Genomic DNA, 21,389 nt, shown 5'->3' with positions numbered 1-21,389 from the left:
ACAAGGTCCTAACTCATCAATCGAAAGGTGCACCAAAACAAGGACTAGGTAGCACGATCAGTCTTAGAAGGATGATTCAAAAACCAACACGCTAAGAATGAAATTATTATCCTTTAGCTACCAAGCAACGAGGTTGCTGGGAGTATTGATTTCACACACCACGACTCACTTGTCGGCATTCCGGTTACGACAACACAAAACCGAGGAATGAGTAATGATGGCGAGAGTATCACTAAATCAGGAATTCATAGGATGGTGTGCAATTCCTATAACAATCCCGATATAAAAGATGGCAATACTCCAAGGTAGAACAGAACAAAAGCTGGATTAGCAATTTGATCTGAGGAGTACAACTGCTTTGACCCAATCCTGAATATGGATGAGGTACTGGAGTTTGCTTCTCCTAGTCATTCAGGACAGAATGGCTTGACAGACCACAAGAGTAATAAGCATTGATAACACGAATGCACAATTACTCCTGACTATCAATTGATAGACGAGGGCCAGAAAACAACTAAAGAGGGACAACTCAAAGGAACATATGATTTTCTGAGTTGTGAATGCATAGGTTAGCATGTCGAACGAGTTCAACATATTTCTTCCGGACAATCCATGCGGAAAGATAGAACTGGCAGAGTCACAATTATGAATGGAGAACCCATCGAGAGCACTCCTGTTGTGATCTTTTGATCCAACAAACTTTTGCCGTAAGTGGTTCATGGTATTTGGAAGAAGGATATACCACGGACCTCGAGGACTATCGCAAAGTTACTAATATCCTGAAGGAACTAGCAAACACTATCAACATGAAGTAAGTAGAGTGAATCTCGGGTTCAAAACCCAGAAATAGAATACCTACTACTAAGTAGCATCACGGGATGCTTTCGAGAATGATGGCCAGAATCATCACGCTGGGAACACAAATCATGGCTAAATTACTAGATGATCCCCTAAGACACCTAGGGTCATAATACTAGCTCCAACATATATGTCAAGGCAATAAAGTACCTCAACTCACTGATTTGTGTGATTAATCTGACCAAAGGCACATCGGAAACAGGAGGAAGGGATTTGCAAATGCATCCGACTATTTAGAAACCTGGGATGACTCGGACAGCATAACGGCTGTAAATGCTCAGAAAAGATTTGAGACATTCACAAAAAGGGTGGCATAACCACTCAGAAGCACAACATCAAGGTTTGGAGATCAACAGTTAACATACAGAAATAGTAGGAACTGAACTGAGACTTAAATCCAACAATCTATAAGTCTACGGATTAGTAACACGTGATCCTGATAGAAAGAAGAGATAGCCTAGTTCTTAATCCCCGCAGGAAAGATAAGATGACTCAGATCAGAAGGCATAAGGTATAAGGAGTAAAAAGAGCCTTACGTTTCATCCCACAATCAATTCCCTTATATAACTAAAGAATTTCTAGACTCAACTTCGACCAGTTTGGCTTGGTAATCCTACAGGCAGTCAAGCTCTGATACCAACGCTGTCAGGACCCCGACTCAATGCCACTTAGATCTAGCATGTAACACTTAATATCACTTTGCGGCCTCACGCACGGTATTCCCACGGGTGTCGCCTTACCTTTACCCGGGACCGTTTGCGCCTTTTGGCACACGTATATGACAGTGTCGCTAGCGTCCATATGATAAGGAGCCCGGGCTGACATGGCTAGTCGTAAACCCAAAGTGGCACAAACTTACAGGGACAGGCATCCATGACCCAGCATCGAACGTGTCGGTCATCAGCGAGTGAATCCAGGCTGTAGCACTGGGCTAGCAGGACTCCGGTGAACCGGGCTGTAGCGGGCTAACAGGACTCCGGTATTCATCGCGTGACATTTCCCCGAAGGGACAGACACATGAACGAAGAAGGACACATGCCGGCCAGCCTAAGTGTTCCGGAGCAGTAGCAAGCTACCATGGCTCGGTGGAAACACTAGGAGACATTTCCCGGTAAGAGAGGCTACTAAAGATAAACAACTAGATAGTCAGATCCCACACATACCAAGCATTTCAATAACATACACACAATATGCTCGATATGTGCAATACAACATGGCATCACAAAATGACTCTACGACTCAAGTAGTTATTCAATAGGCTCCGAGGAGCGAGACATTACAAACATGGGTCTCATGACCCAACAATCAGAGCATACAAGTCAAAGCACAAGCGGAAGCTATCATGTCTGAGTACAGACATCTATAAATGAAAAAGGCTGAGGAGCCTGACTATCTATCAGATCCTGCCGAGGGCACAAGATCGTAGCTGAGGTAACAAGCTAAACGTCGAAGTCCAAGCGGAACTACTAGTGAGACTGAAGTCTCTCTGCAAAACATAAAATAGGCAAACGTGAGTACAAATGTACCCAGCAAGACTTACATCAGATCTATCTACATATGCATCATTATCAACAAGGGGTTGGAGGGGTTTGACTGCAGCAAGCCAGCTTTGACTCGGTGGCTATCCTGAACTACGACTGCAAGTAACTCTTTTGAGGTGGCGCACACGAGTCCACATATTCACCATATCAATACACCACTATGGATCCGCTCCCGTCTCCCTACGAGAACGCCATCCATAGCACTCACGCTTATCTGGCGTATTTTAGGGTATCCACTTTCACTTGTCTATGAACTATGCAAGGGGTCCAAGTTTCCATATCCGAGGAATCCGGCTATTCGAATAGATGATGTTAACCCTGCAGGGGTGTACTTCTTCACACACGCTTTCGCCACTTATCGCCCTGTACACGTCATGTACCTCGGCAACCTTCAAGCGGAAGCCGGGCGAGGGAGTCGGCCACGACCTGACTAACCGAACAAGTCTCTAGTCCAGGTTTATCGCCTATTCGGGTTCCATCCGCAAGGAGATCCGGCCGGGGTGTCGCTTACGGCCCCAAACGATGTGTGCAGGGTTCCCAAGCCCACCAACCGGGTGCCACTTGGTACACCGGGCCACTGTGCCTAGTCTGTCCCAAGCCCACCTGTACCGGGTGCCACTTGGTAGACTACTAACACTACCTACAAACACCAGAAACTAGTTGCAACTCCTGGACAGAGATCAAGTTGATTAATAAGTCGAGAGAGCTTGGAGTGCCCGGAGCCCAATGTGTGGTAGTAACTGATCATGGATCACAAACACAGAACTCAGTTCCTGAGGACGGCTGCAATGAGACAACCCACCATGTACTCCTACATGGCCTCTCACCGCTACCTTTACCAAATCGTGTTCACACACTTAGTTCACCCATAGTAGGACATGTTCACACGCCTCTGATTCATCCCCGATGAATCAGACCTGACTCAACTCTAAGCAGTAGCAGGCATGACAAACAAGCATGAATGAGTAGGCACATCAGGGCTCAAACAACTCCTACTCATACTAGTGGGTTTCATCTATTTACTGTGGCAATGACAGGTCATGCAAAGGATAAAGGGGTTCAGCTACCGCAACAAGTAACAGATGAATCGTTGTTGTCCTAATGCAGTAAAAGAGAGCAGGAGCGAGAGAGTGGGATTTTATCGGAATGAACAAGGGGGTTTTGCTTGCCTGGCACTTCTGAAGATAATATAGCTCTTCATCGGTGTCATCGATCACATCGTCGGTACACGTCTATCGAGAGGGGACAATTACCGGCAAATACAGAAAAACACGATCAATGCAATGCACAATATGATGCATGCTATGACATGGCAATATGAATGTGTTTTGGGCCAATGCACCTAAAACCAGATTAAATGAAGTTGGTTTGAATCCAAGATTCAAATTCAAACTCCATATGTGGTTATTTAAATGTCATTCACTTCATTTGCCCTAGACAGTAGTGATAAGTTGTTCTAACATGCACGAAAATGGTTCAGATGGATTCCTTGAATTTTTCTGATAATTTTTCATATATAAATTATTTAATTTGGAGTTACGGTTGAATTTCTATGAATTTTAGAAGTTTAGGGCATTTTCTGAAAATATTAAATCATTTAAGATTTATTTAAATTCCAGAAAGGAATTATTGCGTCAGCATGACGTTGGCATGACGTCAGCAGGTCAACGGGCGCCGTCCAGGTCAAACTGACCTGTGGGCCCTGCATGTCAGTGTCTGGACTAACTAAACTAATTAAAATTAACCCTAACTAACTTGGTTAGCCGGGCGGGGCCCGCATGTCAGTGTAATTAGTCTAACTAATTTTTTGTTAACACTAATCCTAACCTAATTAACAGGCCGGCCCCACCTGTCATGGACACAGGGAAGGGTCCCGCCGTGGTCAACGTGGGTCAAACCCACCGGCGGCTTGACGCCGGCGAGGCCAGCCGCGGTGGCGAGCCTCGGGTTTTGCCCACAGGGCTCGGTTTGGCGCGCGGAGCACAGCTTCGGGATGCGGACGCTCGTCCGCATCCAACTGTGGTGGTGGCGCGGCCGGGAAGTGGCCGGAGTGGTGCCGGCGACGAGCTCGGCGGCGGCCGAAGCTCGGGTGCAAGTGGGGATGGGGCTGCGGTGCGCAAACAAGCGCGGCGAAGTGCCACGGAGGCTCTACGCGATGCGGGGAGCGCGTTGGGCGCATGCCCGGGACCAAATGGTCACCGGAGCATCACCGGCGACGAGTGCGGCGGCGGCGAAGGTTCGGCCATGGCGGGGCTACAGCGTAGAGAGCGGGCGCGACCAGGGGAGAAGGGGGAGACGATGCGGGTGCTCACAGCGCGTCCGATGGCGTCGTCGGCGAGGTCGGGGGCGGTCGGGTTGCTGCGAATCGATGACGACGGCTGTCGGTGCAGAGGACGAAGGCAACAACGATGACGGCGCTGCGGGGCGCTCCGGCATCGTTTGTCTCAGCGAAGATGAAGAGCAGGTCATGGCGGAGCTCCTGGACCGCTCGAGAGGACGAGGGGGAGGCGATAGCTGCGGTGGTGCTCGTCGGTAGCGTCGGCGCGGTCCGGTGAGGTGGGGAACAGCGAGGGAGAGAGAGCCAGGGAAGGGGAGAGAGCTCCAGGGAAGAGAGGAAGGGCTGGACGGCTCCGGGCGGCTGCGTGGCGTCTTCAGAGGAGTCGGGGAGGCTGCCACGGCGAAGCAGGAGGTGGAGGCCTCCGCGTGCGTGCGTGCGTGCGTGCTACTTCGCCTCTGCCTACTGGCAGAGGTTGAAGACAGCCGCTCTGCCCCGGTGGGCTGGACTGGTGCAGCTGGGCCGGCTACAGGTAAGTGGCCCAGGTACGGGTCTTTCTCTCTCTCTCTTTTTCTAATTATCTCAGTTTTCTATTATTCTGTAAATTTAGGGCTTTATTAAAAATACTCAGACACTTTCAAAAATCATGAAACTAATCATGGCTACTGTTTAGAATATATCCAACAGTAAACCATTTTAGTTTATGATTATTTGAGCATTTGAAATATTTAATAGCATTTAAATGCCCAAATGAAAATACTATATGATTTAATTCAGTGACCAAATATGTCCTGCAAAAATATAAACCAATTTTGGTAGATGCTTCCACCTCAAACCAGAAATGTTGAACATTTTTAGAGGACATTTTGAGTTCAATGAAAAAGGTTTTATTTTGACCCTAGTTGAATTCATTTGGTGCTAGGGCTTAGTCAATCCCCATCTCAGGTTTAAATGAAATTTAAACATGATCTAACACTCTAATGCATGCACTAGGCATTGTCAGAACTAGGGATGTGACACCCTGTGCGTGGCAATAGCTCAATCAAAAACTCAATATCTCCATCCGGTGGCATGCCTGGCAACTCCTCTGGAAATACTTCAGGGAAATCCCTTACCGCTGGTACTTCCTCCTGCACAACTCCTGTTAAACAATTTACTTGAGTCCCTTTTGGCACATGTCGGGATACATACTTGATCCTTCTTCCTTCTGGGGTGGTAAGCAAAATTGTCTTACTGGCGCAATCGATGTTTCCTCCATACATCGACAGCCAATCCATACCAAGAATTACATCCAATCCTTGTGATTCCAAAATGATTAAATCCGAGGGAAACACATGCCTACCTATACTCAATGGCACTTGAAAACATCCTTGACTGGCCATATACTCCGCTCCTGGTGAGCTTACTAGCATAGGTGTTCTAAGAACCTTAGTGGGCAGGTTATACTTATGCACAAATCCCCTTGATATGTATGAATGCGATGCACCAGTATCAAAAAGAACGAGTGCAGTAAATGACTTAACCAAAAACTTACAGATTACTGCATCCGGCTGCTCTTCAACCTCCTCCACGTTAACGTGGTTCACATGTCCCCTGTTGAAAGGGTTCGGCTTCTTCCCAGAGCTTCCATTGCCATTCTGGCCTTCAGGACATTCATTGGCATAATGTCCGGCCTTATGACACTTAAAGCAAGTGACTTGGCTCAGGTCTTTCTTGGCTGGGGTTGATGGGTTGGTACAGTTATGTCCGTTGCTTCCTCCATTGCCATTACCATTCTTGGTGCCATTGTGATTGTGCGAGCTACCTCCTCCATGGGTATGCTGAAAATGTCCTCCCGATCTAGGGGTAAAATATGGCTTCTCCTGAGCTCCAGAATTGTACTTCCCTTGTCCATACTTCCTCTTACGGTTCTCAATTTGCTGCTGCTTGCCTTCAATCATAAGGGCACGGTCTACCAACTCCTGGTAGTTGTTGAAGGTTGCTATCATCAACTGCATGCTCAGCTCATCATTCAGTCCTTCCAGAAACTTCTCCTGCTTAGCTGCCTCCGTAGCAACGTCATCTGGGGCATAACGTGCTAATTTACTAAAGTCCTCCACATACTGGCCAACTGTTCGTCCTCCTTGGCGCAAGTTGCGAAACTCACGCTCCTTCATGGCCATAGCTTGTTGGGGAACGTTGCAGAAAATTAAAAATTTTCCTACGGTTTCACCAAGATCCATCTATGAGTTCATCTAAGCAACGAGTCTAGGGAGAGAGTTTGCATCTACATACCACTTGTAGATCGCGTGCGGAAGCTTGCAAGGTGATGATGTAGTCGTACTCGACGTGATCCAAATCACCGATGACCAGCGCCGAACGGACGGCACCTCCGCGTTCAACACACGTACGGGACGGGAGACGTCTCCTCCTTCTTGATCCAGCAAGGGGGAAGGAGAGGTTGATGAAGATCCAGCAGCACGAGGGCGTGGTGGTGGATGCAGGGCGTCACAGCAGCAGGGCTTCGCCGAGACTACGAGGGTGAGACGTAACGGGGGGAGGTGGAGGCGCCAGGGGCTGGTCCGTTCTCCTCCTCTCCCCCCCCCACTATATATAGGGGTGCCAAGGGGGGGGGGCGCCGGCCCTAGTAGATGAGATCTACTAGGGGGGGCGGCGGCCTAGGGGAGGTTTCCCTCCCCCCCAAGGCACCTAGGGGTGCCTTCCACCACTAGGACTCCTCCTAGGGGGAAACCCTAGGCGCATGGGCCTATAGGGGCTGGTGCCTTGGCCCATGATGGCCAAGGCGCACCCCCTACAGCCCATGTGGCCCCCCGGGACAGGTGGCCCCACCCGGTGGACCCCCGGGACCCTTCCGGTGGTCCCGGTACAATACCGATAACCCCGAAACTTGTCCCGATGCCCGAAATAGCACTTCCTATATATAATTCTTTACCTCCGGACCATTCCGGAACTCCTTGTGACGTCCGGGATCTCATCCGGGACTCCGAACAACATTCGGGTTTCTGCATATACATATCTTCATAACCCTAGCGTCACCGAACCTTAAGTGTGTAGACCCTACACCGGTAACGAGACATGACCATCAGCGGGATCTGGATACCCATGATGGCTCCCACATGCTCCTCGATGTTGTCATCGGATGAACCACTATGTCGAGGATTCGATCAAACCCTGTATGCAATTCCCTTTGTCAATCGGTACGTTACTTGCCCGAGACTCGATCGTCGGTATCCCAATACCTTGTTCAGTCTCGTTACCGGCAAGTCACTTTACTCGTACCGTAATGCATGATCCCGTGTCCAACACCTTGGTCACATTGATACCGTAATGCATTACTGAGTGGGCCCAGAGATACCTCTCCGTCATACGGAGTGACAAATCCCAGTCTCGATCCGTGTCAACCCAACAGCTACTTTCGGAGATACCTGTAATGCACCTTTATAGTCACCCAGTTACGTTGTGACGTTTGGTACACCCAAGGCACTCTTACGGTATCCGGGAGTTACACGATCTCATGGTCGAAGGAAGAGATACTTGACAATTGCAAAGCTCTAGCAAAACGAACTACACGATCTTTTATGATATGCTTAGGATTGGGTCTTGTCCATCACATCATTCTCCTAATGATGTGATCCCGTTATCAACGACATCCAATGTCCATAGTCAGGAAACCATGACTATCTGTTGATCACAACGAGCTGGTCAACTAGAGGCTTACCAGGGACATGTGTGGTCTAAGTATTCACACGTATATTACGATTTCCGGATAATACAGTTATAGCATGAATAAAAGACAATTATCATGAACAATGAAATATAATAATACTTTTATTATTGCCTCTAGGGCATATTTCCAACATAGCTCCTACTGAAACATGGGCAGTTCGAAAAGCCTGCTGAAACTGGTCCCATGTGACAGTGTCGACAGGGAAAGTGGCTGTGAAATTCTCCCACCATGATGCTGCGGGTCCTTCAAGCTGATGTGCGGCAAACTTCATATTCTTCGCATCTATGCATCCTGCTGTGGTCAACTCTCTAGCTGTCTTGCGAAGCCAATCATCTGCTATTATCGGCTCGGTGCTACTGGAAAACACCGACGGATTCAGCCTAAGAAAACGGGCTAAGAGATCAACAGGTGGTGGTGGTGGTGGGTTGTTGTTGTTGTTCCCCTGATTCTGATTCTGGACTAGCAACTGTATCAATGTGTTCTACTGCTGGATCAACTAGGTGAGCTCCGGTGGAAAGGTAAATCCGAGGTCACGTCTCGGAGGCATCTGAGGGTTTAGAAAAGATGAGATTTAAGAATAGAGGGGGTCTAAAGAGAAAACACTACCCATATGCACACGAGGCAAAAACAAACAATTCACTTCACTCAATCAAACAAGGGCATACAATCGATCTAACTATCGCAAAAGTGCTCGGACTAGTGTATTTACATGGTGGACTACTACTACTGATGAGGTGGTCTAGTAGAAATATTCTTCAGTTGCAGACTCCATGATATCTGCTCCGGCTTCATCAACATAGTCATCATCACTATCATCTGGGTCCGAGTCGGTGTCGTCGATGATGATGTAGTCTTCCGGGCGAATCTCCTTGGGTTCTTCGTCTTCATCTTCTGGTGTAGGGCCTCCCATAAATATTCCGATCTTCTTGATCAGATCTTCATTCTTCTCCACCAATACTTCGATTTCTTCTTCATAATCTTCATGTGTAGCCTTGAGTTCTTCCTCCAGTTCCTTGATTCTTGTCCTAGCCTTCTTCAGGTCTATCATGTTGGCGCACATCTGGTTCTCCTGTCGTCGAATGTGCTGGTTTAGTTCCTGGATAAAAGTTGCAATTGATCTATCCTTTCTGGTGTTGATCATCTCCCAGTGCTCATCTCGGCGCCCACAAATCTGGTAGATAGTATCCTTGAGATCATTGCGGTAGACTTCTCCAATGCGTCCCATGGCGATGTGATCTGCCATGCTCTTCCCTAGACTCCAAGTTGGTGAATCAAAAGAAAACTCTATGGGCTTAGCGACTGGCATGAACGTCCTTCCTGGAATTTGAACTTGAATCATCCAACGCTCTTCTTCAGGTAAAGTGGCGTTGTAGATTCCGGTGAAGCTTGGTACTCCTATGTTGAGGTATCTAGTGACTTCCTTCAGGTGGTGTCCAAAAGTTGTATCTTCATCCGGTTGTGTGAACTTGTTCCTTGCATCCGCCATCCTAAAGAGTAGAAAAGATGAGAGGTTAGAAGAGAAGAGAGTGAATAGTGATCTAGGTCTTTAGCTTAGTGGTCGTGTCCTACATTCAGCGCGTGCTCTGATACCATCTCTGTAGCAACCAGACTTCAAACGGTCCAATCTCTGTGCTCAGGTGTCATCCCTGGATCAGTAATGCTGACACCACATAGTACTTGAAGGATTTATAACAGAGTAGCAATCACACACTTATTACATCGAGTGTCTCAATAGAGAATTCATTACAATAAATATGGCTTAAGGACATCTAATAACGATAACAGCGGAAGGCTTAGAAGATAAGTGAGTCCATCAACTCCAACGGCATCACTGAGTATAGAACCACGACCTAAAAACTCCTTCATCATCGTCTAAAAAGTCTGCAACATTAACGTTGCAGCCCGAAATGGGTCAGCACATGGAATATGCTGGCAAGGTAACACATAGAGAGTAATGGAATGAAACAACTATACTATATGCATATTTGGCTGGTGGAAAGCTCTATGGTTACAGTTTTGCGTAAAGCCAATTTTTCCCTACTGCAAAGGAATAAATTTTATTTAACTATCATGGTAGTTGTTAAACATTGAGAATGGTTGGCAGCATCCTCAATCCCAATTAAGCATCAAAACAAAACCCAACAAAATTAAATTTTAGAGTAACATGTTGAGATTCACATGATAATCCAAGTACTAGATACTCAAGATGTCCATAACCGGGGACACGGCTTACCATGATTAGTTTATGCACTCTGCAGAGGTTTGCACACTTTTCCCCACAAGACTCGATCGCCTCCGTTTGGTTTCTCGCACTACATGGTGTTTGAGAAGACGGATGACCGAGACATAGTCTTTCAGAAGCGCTAGCACCTTACGATGGATAGACGTTACACCTACTTTCCCCTACATCTACTAGTCTACCCTGTAAGAGTTCGCACGACTTAATCAACTATCCTAGAGCCCATAATAGCTTGTGGCTGCACATGGAACTTTCTAATATGAAAAATCTCATGATCCCTTTGGGCCTGGGTGGTGGTCCAAAAAGAAAAACAGGCAATCCTGGAATACCCAGGTACCTCAATCCACCCAGATGTGTGTTTAAGTTGCCACCTTAGATAAACCATTAATTAACACTCTCACATCTGTCATCGATATCACTCACCCAATCCACGTCTACTAGCATAGCATGGCATAATGGCAAACGTAGAAGTAACTCCCAAAGGTTTGAAAATATAACAGGTAATAGGTACTACCTCAACTACTTCCCATCCCACAATTTAATTAGATCCTAATCATGCAATGTTTTAGGATTGATCTAATGCAATAAAACTGGGTAGTAGGAGGTATGATCAAAGTGTTACGTGCCTTGCTGATGATCCACGAAACCTAGAGATTCGAAGTAACAGGCGGCGCACTCCGGGTATTCTATCACGGACAAACAAACAAGCATACAATAAGTATTCATCTATTGCACGGGTAAAACTCAAATAAGAGATCTAACCAGAAGGTTCAATTTAAGAACTCTGGTTTGCAAAAAGAATCAAATCAAACGAAGCAACGGAAGTCAAACGACAAAAGAAATAGGCTTCGTTTACTATTCTGGATCTAGGGAAATTTTTACAGTGGCAAAAACTTTTTTAAATTGGTTAAACGGATAGAGGGTTTCGTGACGAGACTCCAGGCGCTTGAATCGCCTGATTCCGATAAACGAGCCAAAAGTTATACTAAAACGAAAATCGGATCAGGAATCGCGACCAGAAAAATCGCGGATTTAATCCGAGAAAAAGAAAAACAACGAACATTCGCTAGAACGAACGAACGGACGAACGCTTGCTATTTAAATAAATCGGAAATACCGATCTATTTAAAAAAACTGAAACTAAAAAAACAAACAAAACCGTAAGAAAAACCGAATGGTTTTTCGGAAAAAAAACGGTGTCTAAAAAAAACAACTACCGGCAACTCCAGCGAGAACTCCGGCGGCAGCGGCGGGGCTCCGGCGGTCGGCGGCGGCGGTCGGCGGCGACGCAGCGGCGCTGGCGGCAGCGGGGCAGCGCTAGGGCGGGGCGGCGGCTAGGGTTTGGGGAGGCTCCGGGCTGGGCTCCCCGGCTTATAAAGCCCGATCGGGCCTAGTGTCCAGGTCGGACACGGCCCGTAGGTCGGTTGCGTTTGTTTTAATATATATTCCGCACAGAAAAACAATTAAAAGAAATACTAAACGGACTCCAAAAAATACCGAAATAAATTTTCCCGGGCTTCTAAAATCAAGCCGCACAAGGTGAACATTTATTTGGGGCCTAAATGCAATTTTGAAAAACGCACATTTTCCTAAATTCAAATAAAATAACGAAAAACTCTGAAATAAAATCTTATTTGATTTTATTATTAAATCCTCAATATTTCTTTATTTTGGGAAAGTCATTTTATTCCCTCTCTCATATTTTTGTAATAGAAATAATTGATGATAAAATAATTAAAATCAAATGATCCTATTCTCAAAATTTGAGAAAACTCAAATATGAAAATAACGAAATCCCCAACTCTCTCCGTGGGTCCTTGAGTTGCGTAGAATTTCTAGGATCAAAGCCAAAAGCACATAAAATTATGATATGCAATGATGTTCTAATGTATAACATTCCAAATTGAAAATTTGGGATGTTATAGCATCCAACCATAAAAGCGCATGGCAACCACTGCTTCCCTCTGCGAAGGGCCTATCATTTATTATTATCTTCTACCTTATGTAAGTGTCATGGTGATATTCACCTCTCCCTTTTTAATTTTATCCTTTGGCAAGCTCAGCATGTTGGAAAGAACCTGATATATATATCTAATTGGATGTAGTGGGGCATGAGTTATTATGGTTGACATTACCCTCGAGGTAAAAGGTTGTGGGGCGAAACTATCTTTCTCTGTGTCCGATTAAAACTCCGTAACCACAAGTATTGCGTGAGTGTTATCAATTATGAAGGACTAGATGATAGTTGAGTATGTGGACTTGCTTTTTAGCTCTGACATAGACTCTTTCTGATGTTATGATAAATTGCAATTGCTTCAATGACTGAGGTTATAGTTTGTTGGTTCTCAATAAGGTTACTGATTCATACTTTTGCATTGTGAATAGATCATCACTTGAACATAAGTAATCATATGACAATATCTATATATGTTGCTGTAATGAGAATAATCATGATGCCTTCATGTCCATATTTTATTTTTATCGATGCCTCTACCTCTAAACATGGGGACATATTTATTGTTATTGGCTTTCGCTTGAGGACAAGCGAGGTCTAAGCTTGGGGGAGTTGATACGTCCATTTTGCATCATGCTTTTATATCGATATTTGTTGCATTATGGGCTGTTATTTCACATTATGTCACAATACTTATGGCTATTCTCTCTTATTTTACAAGGTTTACATAAGGAGGGAGAATGCCGGCAGCTGGAATTTTGGGCTAGAAAAGGAGCAAATATTAGAGACCTATTCTGCACAACTCCAAAAGTCCTGAAACTCCACGGAATACCTTATAATAAATAATGAAAAATCCTCACCAAAGATGAAGACCAGGGGGCCCACACCCTTTCCACGAGGGTGGGGGGCGCCCCCCTAGGGCGCCCCCCCTACCTCATGGGCCCCCTGGTGGCTCTCCGATGACCATCTTCTGCTATATGGAGTCTTTCGTCGAGAAAAAAACCAGAAGCAACCTTTTGGGACGAAACTCCGCCGCCATGAGGCGGAACCTTGGTGGATCCAATCTAGAGCTCCGGCAGAGCTATTCTGCCGGGGAAACTTCTCTCCCGGAGGGGGAAATCATCGCCATCGTCATCACCAACGCTCCTCTCATCGGGAGAGGGAAATCTCCATCAACATCTTCATCAGCACCATCTCATCTCAAAACCCTAGTTCATCTCTTGTATCCAAATCTTGTCTCCAAGTCCGGTATTCGTGCTAGTAGGTTGCTAGTAGTGTTAATTACTCCTTGTAGTTGATGCTAGTTGGTTTAATTGGTGGAAGATCATATGTTCAGATCCTTTATGCATATTATTACCCCTCTGATTATGAACATGAATATGCTTTGTGAGTAGTTACGTTTGTTCCCGAGGACAAGGGAGAAGTCTTGCTATTAGTAGTCATGTGAATTTGGTATTCATCGATATTTTGATGAGATGTATGTTGTCTTGCCTCTAGTGGTGTTATGTGAACGTCGACTACATAACACTTCACCATTATTTGGGCCTAGAGGAAGGAATTGGGAAGTAATAAGTAGATGATGAGTTGCTAGGGCGATAGAAGCTTAAACTCTAGTTTATGCGTTGCTTCGTAAGGGGCTGATTTGGATCCATATGTTTCATGCTATGGTTAGGTTTACCTTAATACTTTTGTTGTAGTTGCGGATGCTTGCAATAGAGGTTAATCATAAGTGGGATGCTTGTTCAAGTAAGAATAGCACCCAAGCATCGGTCCACCCACATGTCAAATTATCAAAGTAACGAACGCAAATCATATGAACGTGATGAAAACTAGCTTGACGATATTCCCATGTGTCCTCGGGAGCGCTTTTCCTTATATAAGAGTTTGTACAGGCTTGTCCTTTTCTACAAAAAGGATTGAGCCACCTTGCTACACTTTATTTACTTTTGTTACTTGTTGCTCATTACAAATTATCTTATCACAAAATTATCTGTTACCTCTTATTTCAGTACTTGCACATAATACCTTGCTGAAAACCGCTTATCATTTCCTTCTGCTCCTCGTTGGGTTTGACACTCTTACTTATCGAAAGGACTACGATAGATCCCCTATACTTGTGGGTCATCAGTGAGCACAAGACACCAGGGCGCACCTGGCCCCCAGGCATGCCCTGGTGGGTCGTGCTCATCCCAGCCCACCTTCGGTGCCCATCTTCTGGTATATAAGTCATTTTGACCTAGAAAAAAAAAGGAGAGGACTTTTGGGTTGAAGCGCTGCCGTCTTGAGGCGGAACTTGGGCAGGAGCACTTTTGCCCTCCAAGAGAGCGATTATGTCGGGGGAACTTCCCTCACGAAGGGGGAAATCATCGTCATCATCATCACCAACAACTCTCCCATCTTTGGGAGGGCAATCTCCGTCGACATCTTCAACATCACCATCTCCTCTCAAACCCTAGTTCATCTCTTGTGTTCAATCTTTGTACTAGAACTATAGATTGGTACGTGTGGGCGACTTGTAGTGTTGATTACATCTTGCAGTTGATTGCTATATGGTTTATTTGGTGGAAGATTATATGTTAAGATCAATTATGTTATTTAATAACCCTCTGATCTTGAGCATGATTATCATTTGTGAGTAGTTACTTTTGTTCTTGAGGTCATGGGAGAAATCTTGTTGCAAGTAATCATGTGAATTTTATATGTGTTCAGTATTTTGATGGTATGTATGTTCTGATTCCCTTAGTGGTGTCATGTGAACGTTGATGTCTACTACGCAACCTTCTTCTTGTAGACACGTGTTGGGCCTCCAAGCGCACAGTTTTGTAGGACAGTACCAAATTTCCCTCAAGTGGATGGCCTAAGGTTTATCAATCCGTGGGAGGCATAGGATGAAGATGGTCTCTCTCAAACAACTCTGCAACCAAATAACAAAGAGTATCTTGTATCCCCAACACACCCAATACAATGGTAAATTGCATAGGTGCACTAGTTCGGCGAAGATATGGTGATACAAGTGCAATATGGATGGTAGATAAACGTTTTTGTAATCTGAAAATATAAAAACAGCAAGGGAGCAAGTAGTAAAAGTGAGCGAGAACGGTATTGCAATGCTTTGAAACAAGGCCTAGGGTTCATACTTTCACTAGTGCAAGTTCTCTCAACAATGATAACATAATTAGATCATATAACAATCCCTCAACGTGCAACAAAGAGTCACTCCAAAGTCACTAATAGCGGGGAACAAATGAAGAGATTGTTGTAGGGTACGAAACCACCTCAAATTTAGTCTTTCCGATCGATCTATTGGGCTATTCCTATAAGTGTCACAAACAGCCCTAGAGTTCATACTAAATTAACACCTTAAGACACACATCAACCGAAACTCTAATGTCACCTAGATACTCCAATGTCACCACAAGTATCCGCGGGTTTGATTATACGATATCCATCACACAATCTCAGATTCATCTATTCAAACCAACACAAAGAACTTCAAAGAGTGCCCCAAAGTTTCTACCAGAGAGTCAAGACGAAAATGTGTGCCAACGCCTATGCATAAGTTCAAAAGGTCACATAACCTGCAAGTTGATCACCGAAACATACATCTAGTAGATCACGTGAATATCCCTTTGTCACCACAGATAAGCACATGCAAGACATACATCAGGTGTTCTCAATTCATTAAAGACTGAATCCGATAAGATAACTTCAAAGGGAAAACTCAATCCATTACAAGAAGGTAGAGGGGGAGAAATATCATAAGATCCAACTATAATAGCAAAGCTCGTGGTACATCAAGATCGTGCCAAAATCAAGAACAAGAGAGAGAGATATCAAACACATAGCACTCGTACATACCCTCAGCCCCGAGGGTGAACTACTCCCTCCTTGTCATGGAGAGCGCCGGGATGATGAAGATGGCCACCGATGATGGTTCCCCCTCTGGAAGGGTGCCAGAATAGGGTCCCGATTGGTTTTTGGTGGCTATAGAGGCTTGCGGCGGCAGAACTCCCGATATAGATTTATTTTTGGGGGTTTCTATATATATAGGAATTTTTGGCATCGAGAACAAGTCAGGGGGCTCCACGAGGAGCCCACAAGAATGGTGCGTGTGCCCAGGGGGGTTGGGCACACCCTCCACCCTTGTGGAGGCCTCGTGGCTCTTCTAGCCCAACTCTTTTGCTTCGGGGGCTTCTTTTGGTCCATAAAAAATCACCATAAATTTTCAGCTCATTTGGACTCTGTTTGATATTCCTTTTTTGCGAAACTCAAAAACAAGGAAAAAACAAAAACTGGCACTTGGCTCTAGGTTAATAATTTAGTCCCAAGAATCATATAAAATAGTATACAAATGCATATAAAACATCTGTCGTGGACTTAACACGGCAGATGCCCTAGCAAAAGGACTTAGATGTGGAGCTATCACAACGTAGTTAGCTTGAAGAGGTTAAATGGGACAAAGGACACGAAGAGTTTACCCAGGTTCGGCCCCTCTCAACGAGGTAAAAGCCTACTCCTTCTTTAGGTTGTATTGCTTGGGTTTCGATGACCAGGGAGCGAATACCCATGACCTAGCCCTCGATTGATTGTTACTTGAGTCAACCCGCCACCGGGTCACCCCTTTATATACACAGGTTGATGCCCAGCATCTTACAGAGTCCCGGGCGGCTCATACACAACATGTCCGGCTCGGTGAACAACTAAGCTTGCCTTAACATACAAGTTAAACATATGGCGGTTCATACCCATGGAACTCAACTCACCCCTGGGTCTTGGGCCTTTAGTAAGCTTGCTCTATGGACCGCCATATTCATCATCCTCTTGGGCCTTCTCTTCTTAAGCCTCTAGTGGCATGACCCGGCCCCTCCTAGGCGGGTCATACCCTGTAGTTATATCCCCAACATTAGGCCCCAGGTTGATTTGAACTGTTCGCATCAATCTTCAGTGCTTGACTTAGCAGAAACTTCCATCAACTTTATAACTTGTTGTACCCCGCCATGACATCAGCTTACAGATTTGTGTTAACCCGCCATGACATCATCTCGCATTAACTTTGCACGAGGCCCAAAACATCTCAGCATATCTATCACTTTAATAGACTTTCTAAATTCAAGGCGCCCGTGCAGCCACATAATAATTTTTTGGCCTCCTCGATTCTCATGCATGCCTGTTATCCTTCCCCTTATAATTAGGGACAGGGGTCCCTTTCATTTCCCCCCTTGCCTCCTCATCTTCATCTTCTTCCTCACAACACCACGCGCACCTGAGCTCCGCCATCGTCGACGTCGTCAACTGCCTCGACTCCGGTCGCTTCATCGACCTGAACAAACCAGAGCACCACGACACACCTCTGCTGTCGAGCAGCCCTAGTAGGTACTCCTCCTTTCTCATAGTAGATCTCCATTAGGGTTTGCTCCAGTTCATCGGAGTTCATCTCCGTTCTTCTTTGTTCTATCCTAGATCGTATAGTTGAATCTAAACCTGTTACCAAAGTAGTGCGGCAACCGTTAGCATCCCCTTTTAATCAAAAAGATTCTTCTTCCATCAAAACAATCTCATCTGAACACAAGAGTTCTTCCACTGCCACTGCATTAGGCTTATAATTTATTCTATTTCTGAACATTTATAGATCCAAAATTGTAACACCAGCCTATGAAATATGTTTGTCATAACTTAGCAAATTCGTACTTATAGATCTGAAATGTAGCCACGGTTTGGGCGGCTTAACTGATAAACCATAACCCGCCATGTACCATTACTCCCCTTTTAAGCCGCCAATGTGTGTATCTGCAAAACTGAGTATCATCTTCCGGCTTAACATGTTGTCTCTTTAATTTTAAACCAATCGCCAGCTTAACAGCATATTCTTAAACTGGCAATATTTTCTTTTTAGATTTTCCGCCTCCAAAATGACCAAGATTGTGACCTCATGCAACTGGGTTGCTTCCACTGTCATGGAAGAAATTCTTAAGGAATTTGTGAAAGAAGGCGTCCTAGCCAAAAAGGATGTAATCCATTGGAGGGCCCCAGGAACCAAGACCACCCCTGAACCAAAAGAGGGTGAGGTCATGGTTTTCACTGATCACATGCTCCAGGGGTTTACTCCACCTGGCTCAATTTTTTTTCATGATGTACATCATTTCTTTCAACTTCATCCACAAGACATCAGACCCAACTCTGTGTCAAACATCTGCAACTTCCAAGTATTTGGTGAAGTATATCTTCAATAGGAGTCCACTATAGAGTTGTTCAGGGAGTTCTATTACTTTAACCGTCAAACTGAATTCACAGATGGGCCCAGCCTAGAGTTATGCAATATTTCCATTTAGAGGCGGAAAGAAGCTACTTTCCCAGCTGCTACACTTCCCAGTAACCCAAAGGATTGGAATCAAACTTGGCTCTGCTGCTAGGACACACCTCCAGATGATGAGAATTCTTTGTCGAGTTACCGTGAGAACCGGCTTAGCAACAGGCACCCTCTCCCTGACCGGATCAATACAGCAGAACGGGCAAAATATATGCCCATATTTGGAAAAATAAAAGCCTTAATGGAAAATGGCTTAACTAGAGTTGATCTATTCCAGTGTTGGGTCACATGAAGAATCTTGCCCTCAAGCCGCCGGTCCAGCTTGATGTGTGAGTATACCTGTGGCATCAAAGATCCACAACACTATAGCCAAGTGCGACTTGACGAGGAGAGCCTCAACAAGATGGTCAAGACATTGCTGAATGAAAGCTTGGCCACTTGCAGCAAGACGGGGCTAAACCCCTTTTGTGCCCTCAACAAGCGGCCAACCGTAAGCAATTTTGATCCATTTTTATCAACTCATTATCTGTCAATCCACCTTCTTACTCTTATTTTGAACTTCTGCAAGCCGATTCTCCTTTATGGTATAGGAAATTGCAAGATAAACCGGCCAAGAAGATCCGGATGAAGAATAAGGCGCAGAAAAAGCATGCCAAGAAGAAAACCAACCCCGCTTGGCTCATTTTTATACATCTTATTGACAATGATCACTATTAGGATGACGCGGAAGGCAGCCATGCAGATGGCGAAGAGGTAACTATCCTGTCCTCCGACTCAGAACCTTTGCCAAGGCAGAAAGTTTGTCAAGCAAGCCGGAAAGTAAGGTTTTCTCATCCTTTAGCTTATTTGGATCGGAACTTTATTTTGAAGAAACGGCAACATGAAGCTCGCCGCACGGCCTGGAACAGTGTTGGCGGGATTCTCTCCTCCGGCTTACCAAACATGCCAGCTCCTCGCAAGCGCCGACCAGAGGTTTCAAATATTTCCAACTTAGCTTATCCCAAGGCGGGTCTTTTTCGACAACCTCTTAATCCGTCCGATTCAAACTATCAGTGGACCTCTCACTCTTCCTCTGGTGACTCAACTGGGACTCAAGTCCCTCTTTTCAAGAGTATGCCTGGATAAGATGTCAGGACCCCGACTCAATGCCACATCGATCTAGCATGTAACACCTCATATCACTTTGCGGCCTCACGCACGGTATTCCCACGGGTGTCGCCTTACCTTTGCCCGGGACCGTTTGCGCCTTTTGGCACACGTATATGACAGTGTCGCTAGCATCCATATGATAAGGAGCCCGGGCTGACATGGCTAGTCGTAAACCCAAAGTGGCACAGACTTACAGGGACAGGCATCCATGACCCAGCATCGAACGTGTCGATCATCAGCGAGTGAATCCAGGTTGTAGCACTGGGCTAGCAGGACTCCGGTGAACCGGGCTGTAGCGGGCTAACAGGACTCTGGTATTCATCGCGTGACATTTCCCCGAAGGGACAGACACGGGAACGAAGAAGGACACATGCCGGCCAGCCTAAGTGTTCCGGAGCAGTAGCAAGCTACCATGGCTCAGTGAAACACTAGGAGACATTTCCCCGTAAGAGAGGCTACTAAAGATAAACAACTAGATGGTTAGATCCCACACATACCAAGCATTTCAAAACATACACACAATATGCTCGATATGTGCAAATACAACATGGCATCACAACATGACTCTATGACTCAAGTATTTATGCAATAGGCTCCGAGGAGCAAGATATTACAAACAGGGGTCTCACGACCCAACATTCAGAGCATACAAGTCAAAGCACAAGCGGAAGCTATCATGTCTGAGTACAGACATCTAGAAATGAAAAAGGCTGAGAAGCCTGACTATCTACCAGATCCTGTCGGGGCACAAGATCGTAGCTGAGGTAACAAGCTAAACGTCGAAGTCCAAGCGGAACTACTAGTGAGACTGAAGTCTCTCTGCAAAAACATAAAATAGGCAAACGTGAGTACAAATGTACCCAGCAAGACTTACATCAGAACTAACTACATATGCATCATTATCAACAAAGGGGTGGTGGGGTTTAACTGCAGCAAGCCAGCTTTGACTCGGTGGCTATCCTAAACTACGACTGCAAGCGACTCTTTTGAGGTGGCGCACACGAGTCCACATATTCACCATATCAATACACCACTATGGATCCGCTCCCGTCTCCCTACGAGAACGCCATCCATAGCACTCACGCTTATCTTGCGTATTTTAGAGTATCCACTTTCACTTGTCTATGAACTGATATAAGCAACCCAGAAGTCCTTTTTCCGCGGACACGGCTATTCGAATAGATGATGTTAACCCTGCAGGGGTGTACTTCTTCACACACGCTCTCACCACTTACCGCCGTTTACACGACATGTACTCGGCAACCTTCAAGCGGAAGCCCAACGTGGGTGTCGGCCACGACCTACCTAATCACCTAAGTCTCTAGTCCAGGTTTATCGC

Source organism: Triticum aestivum, chromosome 3A, assembly GCF_018294505.1.
Source record: "Triticum aestivum cultivar Chinese Spring chromosome 3A, IWGSC CS RefSeq v2.1, whole genome shotgun sequence".
Lineage (NCBI taxonomy): Eukaryota > Viridiplantae > Streptophyta > Magnoliopsida > Poales > Poaceae > Triticum > Triticum aestivum.
Note: the sequence above shows the minus strand (reverse complement) of the source record.